This window comes from Capricornis sumatraensis, chromosome 20 (genome assembly GCF_032405125.1).
Source record: "Capricornis sumatraensis isolate serow.1 chromosome 20, serow.2, whole genome shotgun sequence".
In the NCBI taxonomy this organism is placed as follows: Eukaryota; Metazoa; Chordata; class Mammalia; order Artiodactyla; family Bovidae; genus Capricornis; species Capricornis sumatraensis.
Window position 1 is genome coordinate 34,032,628 of NC_091088.1, and position 25,788 is coordinate 34,058,415.

The 25,788-nt window shown below is 39.1% G+C and overlaps 1 pseudogene; it reads right to left on the bottom strand.

Moving 5' to 3' along the window:
* Positions 1-22,035: 22,035 nt before the first annotated feature.
* On the bottom strand, positions 22,036-23,571 carry LOC138096745 (AP-3 complex subunit beta-2 pseudogene; annotated as a pseudogene).
* Positions 23,572-25,788: the final 2,217 nt, after the last annotated feature.

A 25,788-nucleotide genomic window follows, 5' to 3' on the forward strand; every position in this document is an offset into this window, starting at 1 on the left:
TTTTTTTAATCCCTTTTTCTTGGGAAGGGGATAAGGTATATGCACACAGCATGCAAAAACTAGGGTTTTCATGGGACTTACAATCCTCAGAAATTGAATGCAGTATTTGAGGCACACCTTCAATAAAGAGGCATTATTTTTAAAATAGAACACAAGAGAAATAATTAGTAGGCTATCAGACATCCTTAATAGCTTTTTGGAAATTCTGACCATTTCAATGAGATGGGGAATTCATTTATGCATTGAATTATTTCCTGTTGTAAAAAGTATTCAGAATATTGATGACATATAAATTAAGAATACTTCTGACAAAAACTGAGTAGCAGAATATGTACAAAAAGTGATTCAAACCTTACAAAGGGGTATACAAGAACACATGAATAGATGGAGAAAACTTAAATCTGTCTGCAGGGGAATAGCCAACATCATTAACATTTTATATATATTTGTGTTAATTTGTGGAAATTCTTCAAAATCTCAAAGGTGTCTTTGGAAATTTATAAAATATTAAAAATAGCCTCTTGAACAGAAATATTGAGGATATTGTGAATAAGAAGACTAAGGGTTTTTTTCTAATTGTCTCTAAGGACATACTATAAAAGTGAAAATGATTTTAAAAATTTGAACATAATTCATGAAACCAAACTGATCAATGGAACAAAACAAACAGGACTTCAGCCTGTTTGGAAGATAAAGAACATTTATTATTTTTAAAGAAGCAGGGGAAGAACTATCATAATCAGTGGGAAAATTGATAGGCAATCTAACAAATGCTTCTAAAAAATTCTACAACTTAGGGGAAACTTAGAAATCATTATATTATTCTTTCATATTATGTATTAAAACTTCACCTGATGAAGAGCTTATATGTGAAAAAAAGATTACATCTATAAAAACATATACAGACAAGTCCACACATATTTGGGAACCATAATATTAATTGATAATAGTTACAATCAAATTCTTCAGAAACATATTTGGGTAGAAAGTTAAATGCTAAAAATGTCCTATTAAGAAGAAATCACAAAAATACAAACATGCAAAAATAATGAGAAAGAAATAATGCCCTAATTTGAAGCACTATAAAATTTAACAAAAAGTTTGTCGATAGTACAATAGGCAAAATGTATTAATGGAGAAGTTTCTAAATGAGTACAAAAATTGATCAATAAACCTGTGAAATACATAATAAACTTCACACCAATACAAATGAAAACAATATGCCATTTCTTACTTATTTAACTGGCACCTTATAAATAGCTGGAGATTTTATAGAGCAATAGGGCTTTCCCAGTGGCTCAGATGATAAAGAATCTGCCTCCAGTGCAGGAGACCTGGGTTCGATCCTGGGGTCAGGAAGATCTCCTGGAGAAGGGAATGGCTACCCACTCCAGTATTCTTGCCTGGAGAATCCCATGGACAGAGGAGCCTGCAGGGTTACAGTCCATGGGGTCACTTACCACTACCACTTTCACTTTCAGTTTCACTTTTGCTTATAGAAGTGTGGATTGATTCTACCTCTCAAGAAATCTCTTCCACAATGTAAATCAAGGACTTAAATATTAGTCCTTGACTTAGCACATCCTTTCTAGTAATCCATCAGAGAAGTGATCACAGACATGGACCAATGTTTTATTTTAATAGCAGATAGAGTGCTTAAAAATTGAAATAACATAAACGTCTAAGCAGGAATTTGGCAAGTAAATTATACTAAGCCTTATTGAATATTTTAAAACAACTTTAAAAATTTCATTTTGAAGCATAAAAATGACAGATCAAAGCAAAAGTTATTTGTTATTTACACAACATCAAACATACATGTGATTATTTATAGTACACATTTATCAGAATGTTGTCAGTGACCATGTCTGTGTTTTTTGTGTTGTTTTTGTTTGTTTATTTTTATTGATATATAGTTGATTTACACTGTTGTGTTAGTTTCAGGGATACAGCAAAGAATATGTATAGATGTGTCTGTGTTGTTGATTATTGTTTAGTTGCTAAGTCATATCCAACTCTTTTATGACTCCGTGGACTGTAATCCACCAGGCTTCTCTGTCCGTGGGAGTTCCCAGGCAAGAATACTGGAGTAGGGTGCTATTTCCTTCTCCAGGGGATCTTACTGACCCAGGGATCAAATCCCAGTCTCCTTCATTGTAGGCAGATTCTTTAGCTGTGAACCACCAAGGAAACCCAGTATATATATATATGTATTTATTCTTTTTAACATTCTTTTTAATTATAGGTTTTTATAAGATATTGTGTACAGTTCTTTGTGCTATACAGTAGTAGATTCTTGTTGATTATCTATTTTGTCTACAGTATTGTGGGTAGTTTAATCCAAAACTCCTAATTTATCTCTCCCTCACCCTTTCCCCTTTGGTAAAAATTTTGTTTTCTATATCTGTGAGTCTGTTTCTGTTTTGTAAGTTCATTTTATCAATTCTTAGATTTCAGAGATTTTTGAATATAGATGTCTCCCTTAGTTTTTAGTTTTCTTTTTGTTAGCAATTTTTTACTTTGCATTGATTTTTAATTTGAGGCCCATTACTTCCTGAGTGTCTACTAGGAGTTTCACTTTCCCTAAGGACACCTTGACACCTAAACTGCAAAGGATTATTTGTTCAACATATACTGTCTCCTAACCTAATAGGGAAACAGGAAAAAACAGAATGAGGTATAAAAAGTTAGATAAAGTCTCTAAGCTGGAAATTCAATTCAAGGAATATTCTTTATGATGAATTACTGTTTAAGCAAGTGAGTGGCTTCGGCAGTGGTGAGTAGAGAGATAATCTCAGTGTAAATAAGAAAGTATATGATGAAGTGTTGCTTTGGAATATTAATTGGATCTCCTTTAAATTTCTGTAAGAGATGCTGGTGATATTGGGAATTTTTCTATTGTTGCTTTTTTTCTGGAATCAATTTTTCTTAAATAAAATGTTGTATATGTATTAGGATATATGTGAAACTGTGATTTATTAGGGTTACATATATTTATCTGGAATAGATCCTCTAGGCCCTCTGGCGCCCGCGCAGCCACCACTCCTTGGATGTGGGGTTGCTCCTCCCGGCCACAGCCGCTGGCCTCTGGCGTGGGGCAGCTCCTCTCCGCTGCTCCTGCGCTGTCGCAGCCTGAAAGTCCCTTGGACTGCAAGGAGATCCAACCAGTCCATTCTGAAGGAGATCAGACCTGGTATTTCTTTGGAAGGAATGATGCTAAAGCTGAAACTCCAGTACTTTGGCCACCTCATGCGAAGAGTTGACTCATTGCAAAAGACTCTGATGCTGGGGCAGGAGGAGAAGGGGACAACAGAGGATGAGGTGGCTGGATGGCATCACTGACTTGATGGACGTGAGTCTGAGTGAACTCTGGGAGTTGGTGATGGACAAGGAGGCCTGGCGTGTTGTGATTCATGGGGTCGAAAAGAGTCGGACACGACTGAGCGACTGAACTGAATTGATATTTATCTGAGGGAGAAATTCTATATAGATTTATATTTTTAAAAAGAACCATGTTATTAGTTGAGAGCTAGATGTATGCATATCCACTGTAATTATGATAAGAAGGAAAGCACGTCACAGAATTATTTTCTAAAGCCGTTGTCTCAGTGGTGATCACCTCAGCCATCTTTTTTGTTTTTAAAGTTTTATTGGGATTATAATATAGTCTCGGAGATTTCTCTTCAGCTGCGTCTAAGGTCCTCTGTAGTAACTGATTCAGGGTCCTAGCATGAAAATGATGATATATACAAATGGAATAATTAAAGAGAGCTTACTGAAACGGTTATTTATAAAGATGGTATTATTAAGAGTGTGTGTGTGCTAAGTCATTTCAGTCGAGTCCGACCCTTTGTTACCCTATGAACTGTAGCCCGCCAGGCTCTTCTGTCCATGGGATTCTCCAAGCAAGTATACTGGAGTGGGTTGCTATTTCCTTCTCCAGGGGATCTTCCTGACCCAGGAATGAACCCACATCTCTTATGTCTCCTGCGTTGGCTGGAGTTCTTTACCACTAGCGCCACCTAGGAAACCCGGAATCTGGCTCTCCTGCATTGCAGGCAGTTTCTTTACTACATGAGCCACCAGGGAAGCCTGGGAAATGAACAAAGTATGTCTATCCATAATTATCTGGATTTGGACATAGTTGCTGCTGCTGCTGCCGAGTCGCCTCAGTCGTGTCCGACTCTGTGCGACACCATAGATGGCAGCCCACCAGGCTCCTCCGTCCCTGGGATTCTCCAGGCAAGAATACTGGAGAGGGCGTAGCTGAAGGTATTGCCATTCTAAGGCCTGAGGTTTAAGAGAGGAGGAGTTATTGGAACCTGAAAACAGCTGTAACTGTAGTAGAGATTCCACAAAGGGTGTGGTTTTTGGAAAAGGATGGTTTATATGCTTCCAAGACTGGATCCAGCATGGTGAGAGCCAAAGGTATAAACATCACAATCTCTATCTCTTTCTATTCTCTAACCTCCACTGAATTTCTCCAATTGATGTACCCAGTGGGACTCCAGGGGTCAAGGAGGTCTTGATAAAATCCATGTGTGTCAGGCCTGTGAGACCAGGAAGGATTATGAAGGTCAGGGAGCTGACCTCAGGGAACAGACAATGGCTATCCAGAATGTTTGAAACTTACCTACCAGATAATTCACTATGTCTGTATGTGAAGCTTTCATGCAGTATGCACCCAAAATACATGAAGTATAAGAATAACCCAGCTGTAAAGATAGTAATGGGCCTTGTGTCTTGTATAATTGTTTCTTCTGAAGTCTGAACCTTCTACATGCACTGCCACCTATTCTGAATAGGAACATTTGAACTCTGGAGAATTAAAGAAAAATCTTTGTCTTTGTTTTTCCATTTACCATCATACAGTGTGCTGCATTAAGCTGAAAGATGTGTTTTGGGAATAATGTAGAATTATATCCAAATTTCAGGTCCACTGTTACACAAGGTGTAATGACTATTTAACTAACTTAGCTTCTAAAAAAATAATCTCCTCTTTGTAGAGAAGAACTAATGATACTAACTCCAAATATAATTTTTGAAGGTTATATAGTCAATTTATACAGAGCACATATCACTAGACCAGCCACATGGTATTAACGAAATGTTAGTTTGAGGCTCACCACATTCCTCTAACAAACTTCACCCTTTTTTGAAAGTAGTAGGTTTTTTTTCCAATTGAGAAAGACTAAGGATATTCTCTGATTCTCACAGCACTAGAGATTTAATTTAAAAAAAAAGAATTTCATGCATGAAAATTGTAGCTTCAAATGGGGAATCTTTGCAGGCTGGTTCATACAGGTACATGGTAAGTCTGTATGGTGAGTGGTGGGGGTGGTATCCAGGAAAGGAAGGAAGGCAGCAAGGATAGAAAGGTTTCTCCTTGCCTAATAACATTGAAGGAGTAGAACAAAGAAGATTAACTGATAAGTGGATGAAACTCTGATTTTTCACCACTGAGACTGTAATTCAAGTTCAAAGTGATACCTAATTGTCACAATGGGGACTCTGGTTGAGAGAGTATCTAAGCCACCCATGGAGAATGTTCAAACTGACGGCTATGTATAAACAAGACTCATTTATTTTCCTAGTTGAGAGCCCCAAATTTTGAAATTTTGTAAAAAAAAAAAAACAAAACATGGTCATGAATTTAGTCTCTGAATTTGGAGCCTCTTTCTGACAAAGGCCATCATCACCAACTGCTGCATGATTGACTTTACATCTGCCTTGACAATTTTCCTGTCACTTAAATTAAAGAAATTTAGAGTACGTACAAATATAGTTGTTTTCAATTCACTAGAAGTGCTCTTAGGTGCCCAGAGGGACCTTCAAAAATGTATGTTTATGATTTACTATTCCAAGCATAAAAAGTTTTCAAATGTTGAGTTGTGATCTGCTAGAAAAGCCATGAATGTTAATAACTCAGGAAATATATCCGTAAAAACCACGTGGCATTCTTTCCCTCCCACATCCTAGCCATGTTGCAGGATTATCATAATGCAACATAATATCATATGATGATAATTATCTGATAATTTTTCTATGTGTATGAAAGAGACAGAGGTACCTTCCATTTAATTGAAAGCTTATCTCCACATGCAGGGTTGAAGACGTTAAATGATAGACTTCTTATAAAGTATCTGGCATATCATGGAGAAGCAATAAATAATAAACTGCTAAAATGCACAACTCCAAAAAAAAAAATAAACTGCTCACCAAATCCACATATTCTGCAGTGACGCTTTAGCCCTTACTAGTCTTCATTTTCTCTAATACAAAATAAGCACAATAGTTTCTCTGCCACACTGATAGTGAAGAATTTGATTGAAAAGATGTCAAATAACTGGTAGAGTGCCTTGACTGTAGTGGTATTCAAAAAAAGTCTCAACATGACATAAAGCTGAGTCTTTAAATAAAATATGAGTAAGCTAATGAGCTATTGGTATAAATATATACAGACGTTGCTCCAAGTTACAAACACCCATCTGAGAATACTTGATTCTGAAAGTGTTGCTTGTCAACAATCATTTATTTAAGGAGCCATTAATTCTTATTAAAATTAACCTAAAACTGACAATGTTTCTAGTCCTGGAAAAGATAAGCCCAGCATCATTATCGTGATGTTGATAGTAAGCATTCATATTTACATTTTATACAAAACTAGAAGCTCTGACATTGCAATTAATAACAAAAAAATTCCTGAAGCAGCCAGATCCTTAGTAGCAAAAGCAACATCAGCCATTCCAGTTGTTCAGAAAACAGCACTAATTGCAATGGTTCAGATCATCCATGGGTTGTGTCAAATAGCATCTCCTACATACTAGCGCCTGGAAGGGGTACTGATTTTGTGTAAAATAACAATTTAAGGATTTTTAAAAAATTAATATAAAATAGTGGTTACTGTATCATATAAATTAATATTGTGAACAAAAACAGAGCAATGAAATCTTATCTTCCAAGAGACTGTAGCAAGTTCTGACATTGTATTAGTTTTCTCCCCAAAATAAATTTGCCGGCATATCAAAACTGAGTATATATTTCCTTATATTTTGTAAGAAATTTTTTTAAACTGAAATACAGTTATTAACAATATGGTGCTAGTTTTATACTATGTGTACAGCAAGATGATTTAGTTACATGTTTTTCAGATTATTTTCCATTAAAGGTTATTATAAGATATTGAGCTTGCTCTCTATGCTACAGAGTAAATCCCTTTTGCTTATCTACTTTATGTATAATAATTTGTATCTATTAACCCATACTCCTAAGCCAAAGACACATTTTATATGATATCACCTGTATGTGGAATCCAAAAAAAAAATGTACAAATGAATCTGTATACAAAACAGAAATAGACTAATAAACATGGTAAACATACTTATCGTTACTAAAGGGGAAAGGAAGTAGTGAGGGATAAGAAAGATCTTTTATAATAATGAGAGATGAAAGAGGAGTGTTGTCCTGAGTCTGAAAATCATCTGAAACAAAATCTAATCTAATATGATATAATATTGAATATTATATGAATCAGTGATAATCTATGCTATGTAATGCATAGATTATATATTTGTATATATATATTTGTATCTCCTTGATATCTGAAATGGATCAGTATAAGAAGTCAATGGTTTTCAAGCTGTATTTTTTCTTTTTAAGGTAAAAACATCTTTTATTTTGAGATTTTATAGGAAACTCCATGCCTTTACTTCCCCACCTCACTGCTGTGGACACTCCACAGAGCAACTAGACCTTGGTGAAGAAGGAGAATTTGAGTCAAAACTGTAAAACGAAAGTGTTAGTCACTCATTCCAACTCTTTGCGACCCTATGGACTGCAGCCCACCAGACTCCTCTGTCCATGGGTTTCTCCAGGCAAGAATAGTGGAGTGGGTTGCCATTTCCTTCTTCAGGGGATCTTCTCAATCCAGGGATCAAACCTGGGTCTCCTGCATTGCAGGTGGATTCTTTACCATCTAAGCCACCAGGGAAGCCCTAAGCCACGCTAAATTATACTTAGCTAAAGCAAGCCGGACTAACACAGGGCATTACTTTAAAGGATAAAAAGTATCTAAGTACCAATATAATCTGTTAAATAATTTGATAATAAAATATTGGCTCTGTTGTTTTGATAATATTGCTACAGGCTTGCTGTTGTTCAGTCACTAGGTCATGCCTGACTCTTTGCAACCCCATGGATGGCAGCATGCCAAGCTGATCACATAGGCTTATCAGAATTTTTTTGAATCCTTCTGAACCAGAGGGAAATCTGTTGTATTTTTTACTTGTGAAAAGGTAAGAAACAAAGTTATGAAGAGGGATGTTTCCTTCAATATAGATAAGTCTCAGCTCTTCTACCTTAAAGGCCCAGAATCTACATTTTGCATTTATCTGTGATATAATATAGATCATTCTCAAGAGTGCTTATTTCAGTAGAAAAGTTCAAGAAAAGCTATGTGCAAATGAAAAGGGCAAAGCAAATGACTGTAAGTATCAGGAAAAGTGACTTTCACATTTGACCTAAGAGCAATGTTATCTAATTAGGCAGAAGCCAGATTCTCAGATCTTGGCTTAAGGAGGTTTATGACATGAGCTGAATGTGCAGCAGTGTCAGAATCCTTAAACATGATACTTATACTCCAACAATGGAGATTTAACTCTTAGGTCAGGCAAGCTTGTCCTTCCCTCTCTCCCCAGAACAGTGTTTCAATGAACGATACCCACCATCTCCTGTATACTGGTTATTTATATCCTTACGAGAATCCTCTTTGACTATGATTGGGTTTTGAAAACCTGTTTGTTTGGAAGTGTTCCCTTATTTATGTATTTAGTAAGTGCTTTTTTTTTTTATATCTTTTTTTTTTAATTTTAAAATCTTTAATTCTTACATGTGTTCCCAAACATGAACCCCCCTCCCACCTCCCTCCCCATAACATCTCTGTGGGTCATCCCCATGCACCAGCCCCAAGCATCTCTAGGATGCAAGTACTTATCCCTTTGTAAGAGAGAGGGAAATATGGCGAATCAGTGACCAATTAAACTAAATCTCCACCTTGGAGGCAAAGCAGTGAAGTGGAAAACCATGGATTTAGTGGTCATATATTAATCTGCGACCTTGAGATTATGTCAAATACCTGTGAGTCTCAATTCTTTCAACTGTACTTGCCTCAAAGGAGAGGCTCATCTCTGGTGGCTCAATGGTAAAGAATCTGCCTGCCAGTGCAGAAGACATGGGTTTGATCCTTGATCTGGGAAGATCCCACATGCCGTGGAGCAACTTAGCCCATGTGCCACAACTGTTGAGCTGTGCTCTGGAGCCTGGATCCACAACTACTGAGCCCACAGGCCATGATTACTGAAGCCTGTGCTTCTCAACAAGAGAAGCCACTGCTATGAGAGGCCTGTGCACCACAGCTAGAGAGTAGTCCCCACTTGCTGCAACTGGAGAAAGCCCACATACGCAATGAAGACTCAGTGCAGGGAAAAATAAATAGCAAATAAATTATATATATATTTAGTGGGAAGCCCAGGTGGCTCAGTGGTAAAGAATTTACCTGCCAAGCAGGTGATGCAGGTTTGATCCCCAGGTTGGGGAAAGTCCCTTGAGAAGGAAATGGCAACCCACTCCAGAATTCTTGCCTGGGAAGTCCCATGAACCGAGGAGCCTGGTGGGCTACAGTCCATAGTGTCACAAGAGAGTCAGACAAGACTTAGTGACTAAACAACAATGATCATGGGTACAAACATCTAGAAACAGGTAGATGTTCCATCTACATATATGTTCCTTCTGTTCTTTCCCTCTTGCTCTTATGACATTTAAACCTGGGATGATAAACTCACATATGTATTTTGAGAGTTATTTGGTTGGTACAAAGTAATTGCGGTTTCGGACCATGAATTTTACATCGTTATAACTAGGCTCAAACACATCTTTATTAGTCAAAATAGGAACCATTACAATCAACACATATTTGCCAACAAGAAATAAGTTTGTTTATTCCTGTAGCATAAAAATCTGTGATTCAGGATTTGATGGATTCTTGGAAAGCATTTTCTGTGTCCTGCTGGTTATGGAAGCATTTTCCCTGCAAAAAGTTTTTGAGATGATGAAGAAGTGGCAGTAAGTTAGCAAGAGGTCAGGTGAATATGGCAGATGAAGCAAAACTCCATAGCTCAATTTTTTCAACTTTGAAGTGTTGTTTGTGCAACATGGGGTCAGGTATCATCATGGAGAAGAACTGGGTCCTTTTTGTTGATCAATGCCAGCTGCAGGTTTGTAGTTTTTGGTGCATCTCATTGGATTTGCTGAACGTACGTATCAAATGTAATGGTTTCCCTGGGATTCAAAAAGCTGTAGTGAATCAGACTGGTGGCAGACCACCAAACAGTGACTATGACGTTTTTTGATGCAAATTTGGCTTTGGGAAGAGCTTTGGGGCTTCTTCTTGGTTCAGCTACTGAGTTGGTCATTGCCTGTTGTCATATACAATCCACTTTTTTTTTTTTTTGCACATCACAATTCAATGGAGAAATGGTTCATTGTTGCATAGAATATGAGAAGACGACACTTCAAAATGACGTTTTTATTGATTTGCAGTCAGTTCCACAAGGCACCCACTTATCGAACTTTTTCACCTTTCAGTTTGCTTCCAATGCACAATGACCACAGAATGGTCAACACTGGGTTCTTTGGAAACTTCTCGTGTAGTTGTAAGAGAATCAGCTTTGATGACTGCTCTCAATTTGGTCATTGTCAACTTCCAATGGCCGGCCACTGTGCTCCTTATCTTCAAGGCTCTAGTCTCCTTTGCAAAACATCTTGAACCTCCGCTGCCCTGTATGTTCATTAGCAGTTCCTAGGCCAAATGCATTGTTGATGTTTTGAGTTGTCTCTACAGCTTTAAGGCTCATTTTGAACTCGAATAAAAAAATTGCTCAAATTTGCTTTTTTCCTAACATCATTTCTATAGTCTAAAATAAATATAAAATAAACAGCAAATAATAAGTCCTTAGCAAAAGACATCGAGGGAGAAATGCACATTAAAATGATTTATAACACAACCACATTTATTTAAGAGTGCATTCTAATATCAAAAAGCAAAGTTCAACGATGCGAAATCACACTTACTTTTACACCAAACTAAAATACATGATTCTCTTCCAAAGAAGTTCATTAAAGAACAGTTAAAAGCATTATCTCTCAACAGTCTAAGAACACCTAAGTGATTATTTTCTCTCTCTCTTTTTAAATAACAGGATGTTGTTTTAATTTTTAGAAGCACTTATTTACTTTTCTGGCTGTGCCGGGTCTTAATTGTGGTATATGAACTCTTAGTTATGGCATGTGGGCTCTGACTCCCTGACCAGGGATAGAACCCTGCCCCCCTGCACTGGGAGCACAGAGTTGTAGCCACCGGGCCACCAGAGAAGTCCCTATTTTCTCTCTTTTAAATCTTAGCAAATCATAATACTACTGGACTTTGCAGGTCACCAAAATTTTTGATACAGGCATCTTCCTTTTCGTCACTTGTCCTTCTGTTCCTATATTTAATTTTTGTCTCTTCTCCCAGTTGTTTTATCTTTCCCTTTCTGAGAAAATATATCCAGATTTCTCTCTTCTCCTGCGAAATTTTAAAAGCTACTCCTTACATGCTGCTTGTCAGAAAATGAAAGTTAAATATTAGCAGCGTGCCTCATTTATTCATTAAACTTAAAATCAGTTACTTCACAGCTGAGCTGGTCTTTAATGACAATGATAACTTTCATTATTCACAAGTCACTGCCGAGGTGTGTTTTGTTTAGTCTATACCTAGTGTATCTTATAGTTCACAGCTGACACAGTGAGGAATCTGGTCCCATCACTTCATGGGAAATAGATGGGGAAACAGTGGAAACAGTGGCAGACTTTATTTTGGGGGGCTCCAAAATCACTGCAGACAGTGACTGCAGCCATGAAATTAAAAGACGCATACTCCTTGGAAGAAAAGTTATGACCAACCTAGATGGTATATTCAAAAGCAGAGACATTACTTTGCAGACTAAGGTCCATCTAGTCAAGCCTATGGTTTTTCCTGTGGTCATGTATGGATGTGAGAGTTGGACTGTGAAGAAGGCTGAGCACCGAAGAATTGATGCTTTTGAACTGTGGTGTTGGAGAAGACTCTTGAGAGTCCCTTGGACTGCAAGGAGATCCAACCAGTCCATTCTAAAGGAGATCAGCCCTGGGATTTCTTTGGAAGGAATGATGCTAAAGCCGAAACTCCAGTACTTTGGCCACCTCATGCGAAGAGTTGACTCATTGGAAAAGACTCTGATGCTGGGAGGGATTGGGGGCAGGAGGAGAAGGGGACGACCGAGGATGAGATGGCTGGATGGCATCACAGACTCGATGGATGTGAGTCTGAGTGAACTCCGGGTAGTGATGACAGGGAGGCCTGGCGTGCTGTGATTCATGGGGTCGCAAAGAGTCAGACACGACTGAACTGAACTGAACTGAATGAGAGAAAAAAGAGGAAGATTCAAGAGTGTTTCAGCCCCTGCTTGGAAATCAAACATGTGACGACTAAGGTGTCACAAGTAAAGTTACAGCAACATATATTCTATTAGTTATCTATTATCTATTAATTTTGGGGAGACTTAGGATGGCTATGCAATGCAATGTGGGAGATCTGAGTTTGACCCCTGGGTTGGAAAGATACTCTGGAGAAGGGAACAGCTACCCACTCCAGTATTCTGGCCTGGAGAATTCCATGGACTGTATAGTTGATGGGGTCACAAACAGTTGGATGTGACTGAGTGACTTTCACTTTCACAGGAAGGTCATGAGTTCTGAATAACCATTATCAACCAGACATAATAGCAGGTATTTTATCCAAGGAAAAGGAACATGTGGTTAAGTGTTTGCTAGGTCCTAGAAACCAGGCTACTTTTTTAATGAATACATTTTATTTAATCCACTAATCCCCAGAACATAAACCCTCTTTTTGTAAATGAAAAAATGGTTTCAGAAGATTTACAAACAAAGCAAGTAAGTAGAAGAGCCAGGGATTAAATAGGTGAATAACTCCCCCAAATTTATCCTTTTAAAAATACCAAGTTAGTACAATAAAGAGAGTAAACATCCTATTAACAAGTAGGGGAATCATTGAAACTGTATTTCTTAGACATTATATAATTAAAATCTTTTAAAATGTAGTTTCTATATTGAATGGAATATAATATGCAAATTATTGTAAAGATTCTTCCAAGTAGTTCAGAATATCAAACACATTAAGAACCATTCCAATTATTTTTGTTTTTATTCCATAATTTCTCAGGCAAGGCATTTTTTTTTTTTTAATATTAAGCCTAAAGTAAATTTCAGAAGTCATGATTAAATGTTTCCTGGTGACCTAGTTGTTAGGATTCTGGGCTTTCATTGCTGTGACCCAAGTTCAGTCCCTGGCTGGGGAATTGAGATTCTGCAAATGACCCCGCCCTCAAAAAAGTCATTATTAATATTACTCAAATATTTTTTGCAGATGGAGACTGAACTATTAACATTTTCTTACATCACCATGGGCTAAATTAAGAGCATCCTTCTTCTAGAATGGTTATATGATCAATTCTGACTTTGATTTCAAAATTGCTAATACAGATCTTCTTACTTAATCCCACTTTAGAAAGTGACTAGAGGACTATTCATTTCTCATTCAGGTTTTTCAAATCTCTCCTCTCTTACTTCATATCATAGTTGTGATGAGATAAAACATCTCATGATGAAATAGAATATTTCTGTTGTTCTTATCTGGTGACAATCATTATATATTATACTCTCAGTTCAGTTCAGTTACTCAGTCCTGTCCGATTCTTTGCGAACCCATGAATCACAGCACGCCAGGCCTCCCTGTCCATCACCAAATCCCGGAGTTCACTCAGACTCACGTCCATCGAGTCCGTGATGCCATCCAGCCATCTCATCCTCGGTTGTCCCCTTGTCCTCCTGCCCCCAATCCCTCCCAGCATCAGAGACTTTTCCAATGAGTCAACTCTTCGCATGAAGTTGCCAAAGTACTGGAGTTTCAGCTTCAGCATCATTCCTTCCAAAGAAATCGCAGGGCTGATCTCCTTCAGAATGGACTGGTTGGATCTCCTTGCAGTCCAAGGGACTCTCAAGAGTCTTCTCCAACACCACAGTTCAAAAGCATCAATTCTTCAGCGCTCAGCCTTCTTCACAGTTCAACTCTCACATCCATACATGACCACAGGAGAAACCATAGGCTTGACTAGATGGACCTTAGTCTGCAAAGTAATGTCTCTGCTTTTGAATATACTATCTAGGTTGGTCATAACTTTTCTTCCAAGGAGTAAGCGTCTTTTAATTTCATGGCTGCAGTCACCATCTGCAGTGATTTTGGAGCCCCCCAAAATAAAGTCTGACACTGTTTCCACTGTTTCCCCATCTATTTCCCATGAAGTGATGGGACCAGATGTCATGATCTTCATTTTCCGAATGTTGAGCTTTAAGCCAACTTTGTAACTCTCCACTTTCACTTTCATTTAGATGTTTTTTAATATCAAATTTATTTCTTCTGATAGGCTCTGATCTTACGGAGGAAACTCCAAGCTTTATTTTGTGTTTATATCATTTACATACCCATTAACAGACAAATATGTAACGAAATACATTATAAACAAGTCAATAACTGATTTTAGATTTAGATTTCAGATCAAATTTATAGGCTTGTTGTCAAATGCCTTTATGTCACTTACTTACCAATATAAACTTGGGAAAGTTGATGAATTTCCTGAGTTTTGATGCTCAAAAACCTTGTAGGTTTTTTTTCTTAAAACTTCACTAAGCTATCTCACAGCCATTATGTTCAGGAGTAGCCAGGGTTTATTGAAAACATACTGGTTGTATACACTGAATAAATTGCTAATATTTTTAAGACAATTTCTTCATCTACATAATGGATATACAAATAATGACTATATTGGAACACTGTAATGAATGCTGAATAAGGTAATACTAAATTTCTTAGCACATTATTTCTATAAATGTTCAACAATTTTGCCATTTCCCTCAAAATGACCAATGGCATTTCCTCCTCTTCAACTCAGGTCCATTTCCTCAGTACTTGTGTGCTTTATTTATTGTGGAATACATCTAGAAATCCAAGTCAAAGACAAGAGGACAGAGGCAGTCTGCTAGAATAAGAACCTATAGCTCAACTAGTGGAGGGTGGTGGGTCAGAGAGTGAGTAAATATCCTTATGTTGTTAAATGATATGAAATATTCATGTGAGATCATCTTTTCAAGCACAGGAAACAAATAATAAAAGGAACATTGTGAATCTTGAAATGCTGCAAAAGGAGCCAGGGTTAAAATTTTAACAAGTTAGAGTGATTAGCTAAACAAATCCTGACAGTTTCACAGTCACACAGACACTTAACAAAGCCATGATTTGTGAGTCACTCTTAAGAGGCCCTTCTGCATTTTCCTCTAACTTACCATTTTGTTTCTTTACTATGGATCCTACAATGTCATTCCCTATTTTCTTTGCTGGCCACACATGTTTAAAGTATGGCTAATATTTCCTTTCATCAATGATCAGAAGGGAAATTCTCTTCTGCATTGCACTGTATTGATCCTCTCTTATAAACACATCATTGTTGAGGGAAATGAATCAATCCTTTTCTTTAAGTTTTCAAAATGGAGACTCTCTTTCTTAGGTTTTTACCATTTTCTCTGAAGTACTAAAGTGGTAGATGGTACTCATCACCCCAAATATAAAAAAGATGGAAAAATTATGAATTATGCCATATATAATATATAGTTAATTAAATTATAAACCTGATCAAAATATATTTTAATGAGTACCTATCAAATGCTAGGTATCCTGATATTTAATTTACATATAATTCTCTTATAATCCTCACAGAGATGCAGTGAAGTAGAAAATATTAATCTTATTTTTCTATCAAGGAAGCTAAGGTCAGAAGGTTGAAAATAAATGAAAATAAATATCCCTCGTGGAAGCAATACCTGTAGGAAAGAAGCTTGAAAGAGAAATGGAATGAGAAATGAATCCCAATTACTTACTATCTAGCAAGAGAAAATAACATTACTAACAATTCATGTTATATTCATAGTTCAAATTTATTTTGAATCTTATATTTTCATTTTATTTCATTTTACTAGGAATTAAAAAATAGAAATTTTAGGTATAATTTTCTTATTGAATTATTTTAATTCCCCTTTTACCTCAGAAACCCATCTCAAATTTTATAGAGCAATTGGCTAAGAAAACGACCTGTACTTTTTTGTTTTTGTTTTTAATAGAAAAATGCACTTTATATAGATCTACCCAAGAGCAAATTCCCTTTTATATTAGCTAGGTATGAACATGTGCACTGACTCATAAAGGAATATCTGTTATTTTAGATATTTTTATTAGTGACCAGTCATCTTAGTAGCAGAAACAATAAAGCTAAAACCTTTGAAACCACTGTAGAAAATTATCATAATAAAGAGTTAGTGCAGAGAGATAAGCCGTGTGTGCAAAACTGATTTCATTGAATGTTCAGTATTCTCCCTTATGAAGAAAATAAATATATTTAATTTGCTTATTTATATATTTATTTTTCTTGGATGGACTGTGAAGCACAAATATTGCCCTAACCAGAGGTTTCATATGTCAGTTGCTTTTACAGTTTCTTAAAACTTTTTTCTCCTAGAGAATCCAACCAGCTTCTCTAAAACACAGCAGTTTTCAAAAGAAAATCAGAATCTCTGAACAGTGACATCTAATTGTCCTCTTGCCAGTAGTGTGTGTTTAGTGTTGCAGGGAGAAGAATGAGAAGTGAGAGTCTAGGAGATAAATCCTCTTTTTTTTTTTTTTTTTCTCCATGTCTCAAAATCAACCTACACACCCCTGGAAGAGAGTCAGGGTCCACACTTCCTGAATGCGAAATGGAACATGCCATGTAGATTACTTAAGGGAGAAAGAAGTATAGAGAATGGGGTAAGGGGTGAGTGTTGCTGAGGCTCAGTGCATGCCACCCCAAAATATGGCTTAAGGCATGTTGATTATTTTGAATCAAAGTTACTTAAGAAACAGCCAATGCAAGTGACACTTTGACCCTCCTCCCTGTCTCCCTGAAAGCAGGAACTAAATCTCTTACATGAAAGGTGCCTTCCTTCAGTCTGCAGGTGGAAGGACACCCTTATCACCAGAGATAGGAAATTCATTAGGGCTGAGAAGCCTGCATAAACAAACCTTGTTACTTCTTTAATTTAGTACCCCCAAACCCAAACTCTGATTAGATCCTTCACTAATGAATCATCCAAAGTCTTAGTTTCTTTGTCATGTCAATTCCTCACAAATGTGTTTCTTTGTCTTAAAAGTAGAAAATTGGCCTGCAGTGGCCATGCCTTAATTTACCTCCTGTTTCTATGAGACCTCTGTGTGGACAAGTTAAAATCAGTTTCTTTTTCTCCTGTTAGTCTGTTGTGGTCACTTTGTAAGTGGTCCGGCCGCAAGAACTTAAGAGAAGTGTGAGTATATGTGTGTGTTGGAGGGAGTTTCTGCTATTGTTCGATTTGAGGTAATTTTAGTAAAATTTTTTGAATAGTATAGCTACACAGAGTGAGTTTTCATGCATGTTTGTAGGTGAAAAATCTATCCAAAACCCAATCATATCATTTAAAAAATGGCATAGTGGTAAAGAATTTGCCTGTCAATGCAGAAGACACAAGGTCAATCCCTGAGTCGTGAAGGTCCCCTAGAGAAGAAAATGGCAACCCACTCCAGTTTTCTTGGCTGGAAAATTCCATGGACAGGGAGTCTGGTGGGCTACAGTCTATGGGATTGCAAAGAGTTGGACACAGCTGAGTGACTGAGCACACACACAGTAGATAACATTGTTTTCATATGTTAAAAAAATTGAATAGACAATTTATGAGAAGAAATACTGATTGAAAAATACACATGGAAATACTCTACCTCTCATCAATCAAATATATAGAAATCCAGCTTCAGTGTTCGAGACAAATGAGCAAATATTAAGAAAAACTACTTCTGTAAATAAGTCGTCAGAGGTCAACAACCCCCAAAAAGCAAAAACAATGAAAAGTTAAAATATGCACATAGATATATAGTGTCACCTTATTCAAAATATTGAATACTTGGAAATGATGCTTAAAATTGAAAAAAGAGTAGTGGACAAATAGCTAACGGCATGCTTTATATGAAGAAATACTATTCAAGGATTAAATTCACCTTTGTAAATATTGTAATATTATGGAAACATTTGTTTTATATTACATGAAAAGATATATGCTTTATAGATACATTATTTAATGTGATATCAAAATTATTTATAGTTTAAACTATAAAGCATGAGAAAAGTATACTGAAAATGTTAATTTTTATCAGTGACTATATCTGTTATTCTGGGTATTCATTTTTTCCCTATTTTTCTATTTTCTATATCCCAAATATTTTCTCATGAGCACATATCAATTTTTAAAATGAATAAAAATAAATCTCATTAAAATTATTTATAAGATGAGCCTTAGTATTTGGAAGGATTTTTGAGTGGGATTTCTTATTTTATTAAAAACCTGAAATAAGCTAATCACCACCACCTCCCCAAAATGTTGAAAGATGTCATCTGAATAGCATTACACCTCCAGAAAAGTAGATCACATTCCTGCTTCATTATTACTTTAGAAAACTCACCTTTCAACCATCTGCAATATGGGCCATCATTCATATCGAACTTAATTAGAAAACAGTTTGGAAGTTGGAGAAATTCCTAATTTAAATCAATTAAAGGGAAAGTTGTCAGGTTTGCTTTGGGTTTGCTTATCTCTACTCTCACAGCAGGACTGAAGAGATCTGTCTTCCCCAATCTCCTTGTATTCCTCCAGGATTATGTCATAGTTTTCAGTGTGTAAATCTAGGAACTCGTGATGGCAATTAGCATCTGAGACTCCTGCTATCGCTTAAAGTCCAGGGTGACAAACGAAGACATCCCAGGACTCCACGCTAAAAATTCTTTGATGGGTGCTTCCATTCACAATGACATCTCTAGTTGGTGGGGCCAGGCAACCCTGTACTCTAGCCCTATTTCCATCCTCTGTTGAGAGCTCTTCTTCCTTCCCTCACCCATGCCCTAAATCCTATTGTGTCACAGTTAATCTAGTCATCAAATGGAAAAAGCATGTCAGATAGTGATTATTTAAGGAGCACACTCCTTTCACAGAATAGATCATTATAGGTTCTTTACCTCTCTACTGCTAAAATAAGATTCCTTGCCTTATCTGTTGCCTGCCCATATCCCCCATGGCTTAAAATGTGTGCTCCCTCTCCTCCCAACTCATACGGAACTACTTTCAGTATAGTAATTTCATTTTTTCATGCATTCTAAAATTAACATTATCTGCCAAGCACAGGCGATAAGATATATTCTCCAAGGTGATTTTATATAGCTATATAGACAGATAAATAGTTTTTTCCCCCAAATTAAAAGATTTATTCTCCAAGGCAATTTTATATAGAGAGATAAAGAGATAGATAGATTAGATATTTTTTTCCCCCAAATTAATGTACATGGTCATCTATATACCTGCCTTTTCTCTTAGGCTGTGCTCCACAAGAACAAGCACCAAGTTTTAATTATCTTTAGTATCCAAAGATATAGATGACTCTCAGTTTATGACTTGGAAGGAAGGAATGAAAGGTATCTTATATTACTTTTGAGTGTAAAAGCAGTAGGAGATTTCAAAGTGATGAAATTTCTGAAATCTTTCAATAATTTGAGAAATGATCCAAGATATCTGAAATTAGACATACCTTAAAGTTCCATATATACTACGGTTTTGACTTCCCTTGTGGCTAAGCTGGTAAAGAATCCACCTGCAATGCAGGAGACCTTGGGCCTATCCCTGGGTCTGGAAGATCTCCTGGAGAAGGGAAATGCTATCCACTCCATTATTCTGGCCTGGAGAATTCCATGGACTGTATAGTCCATGGGGTCACAAAGATCGGACAAGACTGAACGACTTTCACTTTCAGGCATCATAATTCACAATTGCAATAGGTGCTCACCTTCAAAAAGACATGCCCTGCAAGGAGAAAAAAAAAAATGCATAGAGTAAATCAAAAGAACTTTCTTGAAAAGAGACTAGAAAGTCTAGACTAGTTTATAGTGATGCACTTGAGATATTTAATAGAAAATCCTAGACTAGAGGTTAGAAGACTCTATTCAGACCTCTCTCTATAGCCAAAACAGAAAAGAAAGTCAAAACAATTACCCAAGTAATTAGGATGATTAGATTTTCTATCTCCTCACATACTTTTAATGTGTAACTTTGTCTCCTATCAGATTATAAACCCTTTATGGTCAGAAATTCCACTTTTCTTTGAGTTTCCAAGATTGCCTCTCCTGAATGTGTCTTAGTAGGTACTCATTTGGTTAATTGTTATAAACTAGCTAGTGTAGAAGAGACAGGTTCCAGAGATCTCAATTCTCTTACTTTATCATGGTTTCTTCTGGCACCTCAATCCCAGTTTATGAAGTTTCTTTCTGAAGGGTTGGTCCCATGTGAAAGAGCCCAGGGCAGAGAAGGGGGTACTCTGCTAAAACAAGAGGCATCTACGGCATATCTCACAGGTTTAAACTCGAATATGTTGTAAAATTATGTCAGACACTTTTTAAATGAAGGTATCTAGACTCACATCTAGAGCTTCCCTGTTGGCTCAGACCGTAAAGAATCTGCCTACAATGCGAGAAACCAGGGTTCGATCCCTGGGTCTAGAAGATGCCCTGGAGAAGGGAATGGCAACCCCCTCCAGTATTCTTGCTTGGAGAATCCCATGGACATAGGAGCCTGGAGGGCTAGCTACAGTCCATGGGGTCCCAGATTTGGACACGACTGAGCAACTAACACTTTCACTTTCAGGCTCACATCTAGATATTCTGATCTAACGTTCTGGACTGTAGTCCAGAAATACCCATTTTATTTATTTGTTATTGAGTATTAACATCATAGAAGGCAATGGCACCCCACTCCAGTACTCTTGCCTGGAAAATCCCAAGGATGGAGGAGCCTGGTGGGCTGCAGTTCATGAGGTCGCTAAGAGTTGGACAAGACTGAGTGACTTCACTTTCACTTTTCACTTTCATGCATTGGAGAAGGAAATGGCAACCCACTCCAGTGTTCTTGCCTGGAGAATCCCAGGGACAGGGGAGCCTGGTGGACTGCCATCTACAGGGTCGCATAGAGTCGGACACGACTGAAGAGACTTAGCAGCAGCAGCAGCAGCAGAGTATTAACATAACTGATGTATGACATTGTATTGGTTTCAGGTGTACAAAATAATGATTTGATATTTACATATATTGCAAATAATCACCGCAATAAGTCTATTTAATATTCATCATATGTATTATATAATGTGTTTTCTAGCATACATTAAGGATAAGACTTTTTATTGAGATTTTGCTACTATAATAGCTACAGAAAAAAATAGGAGGACTGAAAGAAGCATTTGTTATTGCCTTCTGCACAGCTCACTAAGGAACCTACGGGGAGGAGGATTGGGGCAGAGGGGGTGCCTGGTAATGCCACAGGGACAGAGGACACAGTGGATGCTATCTAGCCTAAGGAGTTTGATATGAGAGAGAGAGAGAGAGAGAAATAAAGAGGAGGAGGGTGGCTAACAGCCCAGATTTCATGAGGGAGAGACAGGTGGGGAACAAATTCTCAGCATTTGGGAATCATTGGGTCAGAGCCTGCAACACATCCAGCACCATCATAGTGTCCATCACTGTCTTCTCATTGTTGACTGTCAGCTGGGCAGCTCGAGTGGGCAAAGTATTAAAGGGTCAGCAGGACTAGGCTCCCACTGGTCTGTGTCCTTCCTGCAAACCTGTACCCACCACGTGCCCCATGAGGAACACAACCCAGCTAATGGTGGGACCATCAGCTCCCCTGAGGCTGGATGGAGACGGTCAGATCTGGGTTCGAAGCTGGAAGCTTGGCTACCTACACTGAGTCACAGAAGTTAATGCCCATTACAGCAGTTGCAGATTCTCTGAGCAGTAGGTGTTCAATTTCAGGATGCTGATGATTGATGGAGAAGTGGATGTGCTCAGCCACCCCGTGAAAGTCTTGGGAAAAAGGCTGGCTGCTGAGGGTGTAGCTCACAAACAGCCCCACACCAGCTAAGAGGGGCAGCAGCTCCTGCCTCCCAACAGCTGATACTGAAATCAGGAGTGAAGGAACCAGGGGGAGTCTGTGAGTGTCAGGTCCTCTAGGTCAGCAGCCAGAGTGCTGGACACAACCATGGGAGGAGAGATCGGCCAGGCACTGGGAGGGAGGAAGTACTTTAGATCTAGCAGGGAGATATTGGCTGCAGGGGCACTTTTGCCACTGGATTTTTGTTTGTTTTTTAGTTTTCCTCTAGGAGGCAGGATTCACCTGCTCTTCCTCAAACTCTGCTGTCATCTCCGACTCTGATAAGCTACTGCTGGAATCATCACCATCATCCAAGAAGAATTCTCCTCACTCTGATCACTCCTACTGCCCTTCCCCTCACCTCATCCTCATCGTGGTCTTCAGTACTTGCAGACTCTATGAGCTCTGACTCCCCCTCAGAATCTGAGCAGAAAGATTCCTCTTTGCTCTTCTACTGATTTGATCTTGCGGTCCACTCAAGTACTTCCAAGTTGTGCACAGATGGATCTGGGGCTTCCTCTGGACAGTCTGGGAGCTCTTGGTAGCCCGTGACCATGGCATGGAGCTGATGGGACAGTAATTCCATCAGGAAGTGATCCTGGTCTTTGAAGGATGATTCCAAGACTGGGACTGGTTTGGGTGCTAGGAAGAGGACCTTGGCATGGTGGCTGAGGGCCCCACACAACTCCAAAGGGTACATAAATTGCTGGGTGAAGTGAACTTGGTCTCTGATATCACAGTTCTTGTTACACTTAGTCAGACTCAGTACAGATAGGGTCGGCAGTTGTGATCTGCTTAGAGTTGGTCAGGTAAAGCTTGGCCACCAGGTTGATGACAACTTGCAGCTTAAACAACTTGGCTGTTTATCTCAGGATGTCAGATGTAATCCTAGGAACATGCTCACAGTACTCACCCATGAGCCACAGGATGCTGGCTCAGGCACCATGGGCACCTGGATGTCCTCTATGAGCTTTGCCAAGTGTTTGATGATCACATACTGTGCTGGGTGCATCTGCAGCAGTTTCCTCATGATGGCCACTGACTCTGTGATCATGAACTTATCACAGCTACACCAGGTCTTTGAGGCAGATGTCACCTATTTGGCCTATGTTAGATGTCCAGTGGCTTGGACCATGCCTGCAGTAAAGCCCTTGTATGTGCTGAGAATGTAGGTTTGGAATTCCTGTAGGGAAATATGGATGTTAGTCTCATATGCCAGGTTGGTTAGTGCTTCCAGCATCAGGATCTTATCTGGGTGGGGTTGATGGGCCTGATGTAGAAACTCTTCCAGTAGGCCTCAAATGTATCTGGGCACAATGGACATGGTGACCAATTCTGGAGCATCACATAATACACCACACTGCAGGCAGAGGATGGGTCAGAGGTACTTGGGCCCCTCAGTTGGGGCAAGGGGCAGCAGGTAGGGGGAGAAGGGAAGTGGGGTAAATAGGAGGGAGGAAAGGAGAAGTGGGAGGAGGGCACAAGTGGGTAGAGGACATAGATGAGAGGAGGACAGATCTTGGGTCAGTGCAGGGGTAGGTGAGCTACGCTGGGGAACTTGGAGAGGGTGTGATGCACTAGGAGTCCTAGAGAAGCCTTGTTTTTTAACAGCACAAACTATTTTATTTAACCACTTACAGTGTAACGATTTGCAATTAGGAAAAATAGGTCCTCCTTTAAAGAGAGCTTCTTCCATCAGTTGCTGGCAGTTGGGGAATTCCCTGGTTGTCCAGTGGAGGGCCCAGGTTCATTCCCTTCATTCCCTGATTGGGGAACTAAGATCCCACCAGCTGCATGGCCAAAAATTAAAAACTTGCTGGCAGGTGACAACGAGGACAACCAGCAAGTGAGCAAGTGAACAAGCTCTGGCAGGTGACAACGAGGACAACCAGCAAGTGAGCAAGTGGACAAGAGCTGGGAGAGCCAGGAGGGCTATACCAGAGAATAATAGACTGCCAGTTATAAAGCCAAGCCTTTCTCAAGGCGGCAAGAACAAATGGATCCGGTCATACAAGTCTATGAAACCTTGTGGATAACATTCTGTAGGTTTCTCCTGGATGATCAAATGAATCAGAAAAACGGGAAAGACCTGCCGTTACTTCCCTATTTACACAATTCTCCCAGGTAAACTTAAAATACCCAGTACACTAGATTCCCGCAGCAGAACGCACAGAAATTGTTCCCTAATGATTTTTATATCTAAATCTTTTTTTCCAGTTTCTTTACACTTAAGAATGTGAACTGTTTTCAGAACTATTGATGAAGACTGAAAGCTTTGAGTCCAACAAGAGGAAGTCTTTTTTTTTGGGGGGGAGGGCGTTTAATATGGTTGACTGAAGAAGGAAATGGCAGCCCACTCCAGTATTCTTGCCTCTCAAATCCCATAGACAGAGGAGCCTGTTGGGCTACAGTCCATGGGTCGCAGCGTCGGACATGACTGAGCCGACTAACACACACACACACACACACACACACACACACACACACACACACACACACACACACTATGGTTGATAGTCAACACATTAACCACTCTCTTAGTGTGGAAAATCCCCATGCGCGTATATGACAGATAATACGTGGACAGGGCGTGGGGGAGCGCGGTGGACCGCGAGAGGGAGGAGGGAGAAGGGGCGGAGCCTAGTGTTAAAATGAAGGTGGCCTTGTTCAGGTTGGAGCTCGCATGAGGGAGAGCTTGAAGACGGTGCCACCAGCACTCAGTCCCCTGGACTGTGTTGAAGAGACATCTGTCTCTCAGGGAAGACTTTAAGATTAACAAATAAAGCCTCTTTCTCATAAAGTCTGGGCACTTCTGGAGCTCCCCCACCTGGGCCCTGAGTCCTTCATCAGGTAAGTGGCCTTCGAGCCGTTTAAGTTTTCTCAGTTCGGGTCTGGAGGATGGGTGCCCCCGCTGTTTTTCAAAACTAGGGGTTTGGGGAGCTTGTCCTCAGGTACAGGTATAAAAAGTCGGGGTCTAAACCCTTTTTTCCTCAGGAAGGAGTTTGGAATTCGAGTTCCCTCGGAGCTGGAATTCCCTCACAGTGCAGGTCGGTGGCGGCGCTACAGCAGGTGGAATTCATGGCGAGATTGTGTCTCAGATTCTCGCGGCCTCGACCTCGGGGGCCTTCCCTCATTGGCTGGAGTTGTAGGAGTCACTGACTCTCTTGTTTGCGTCTTACCTGGAGGAAGTCGTTCTGTGTATATGTAGCGGCAGGTTCAGTGTGTTTGTGGGAGGCGGTGAGTTCTGGGTTTGCCTACGGTGGTGCTGTCTTAACGCCAGGGACAGTGCTGGAGGCTTCGAGTCTGAAATTAGACCCAGGGGCCTGCACCGTGTAAACAAGCATCAGCTGTTCTTAATGTCTAGGTGGTTCATGGACCACAGACTGAGGAACTTCCCTGAGGAATACCAGTCCTCCCACATCTCCTGCCTCCATGTAACGGGTCAGGTGGTTGTCCGTTCCCTCTGGAGTCATATGGAGAAGGCAGGGTGTGGTCTTGCCCAGACAGTCTTGGAAATCAACATAATGGGACCATCAGTGTGATGTTTTATTGATTGTCCTA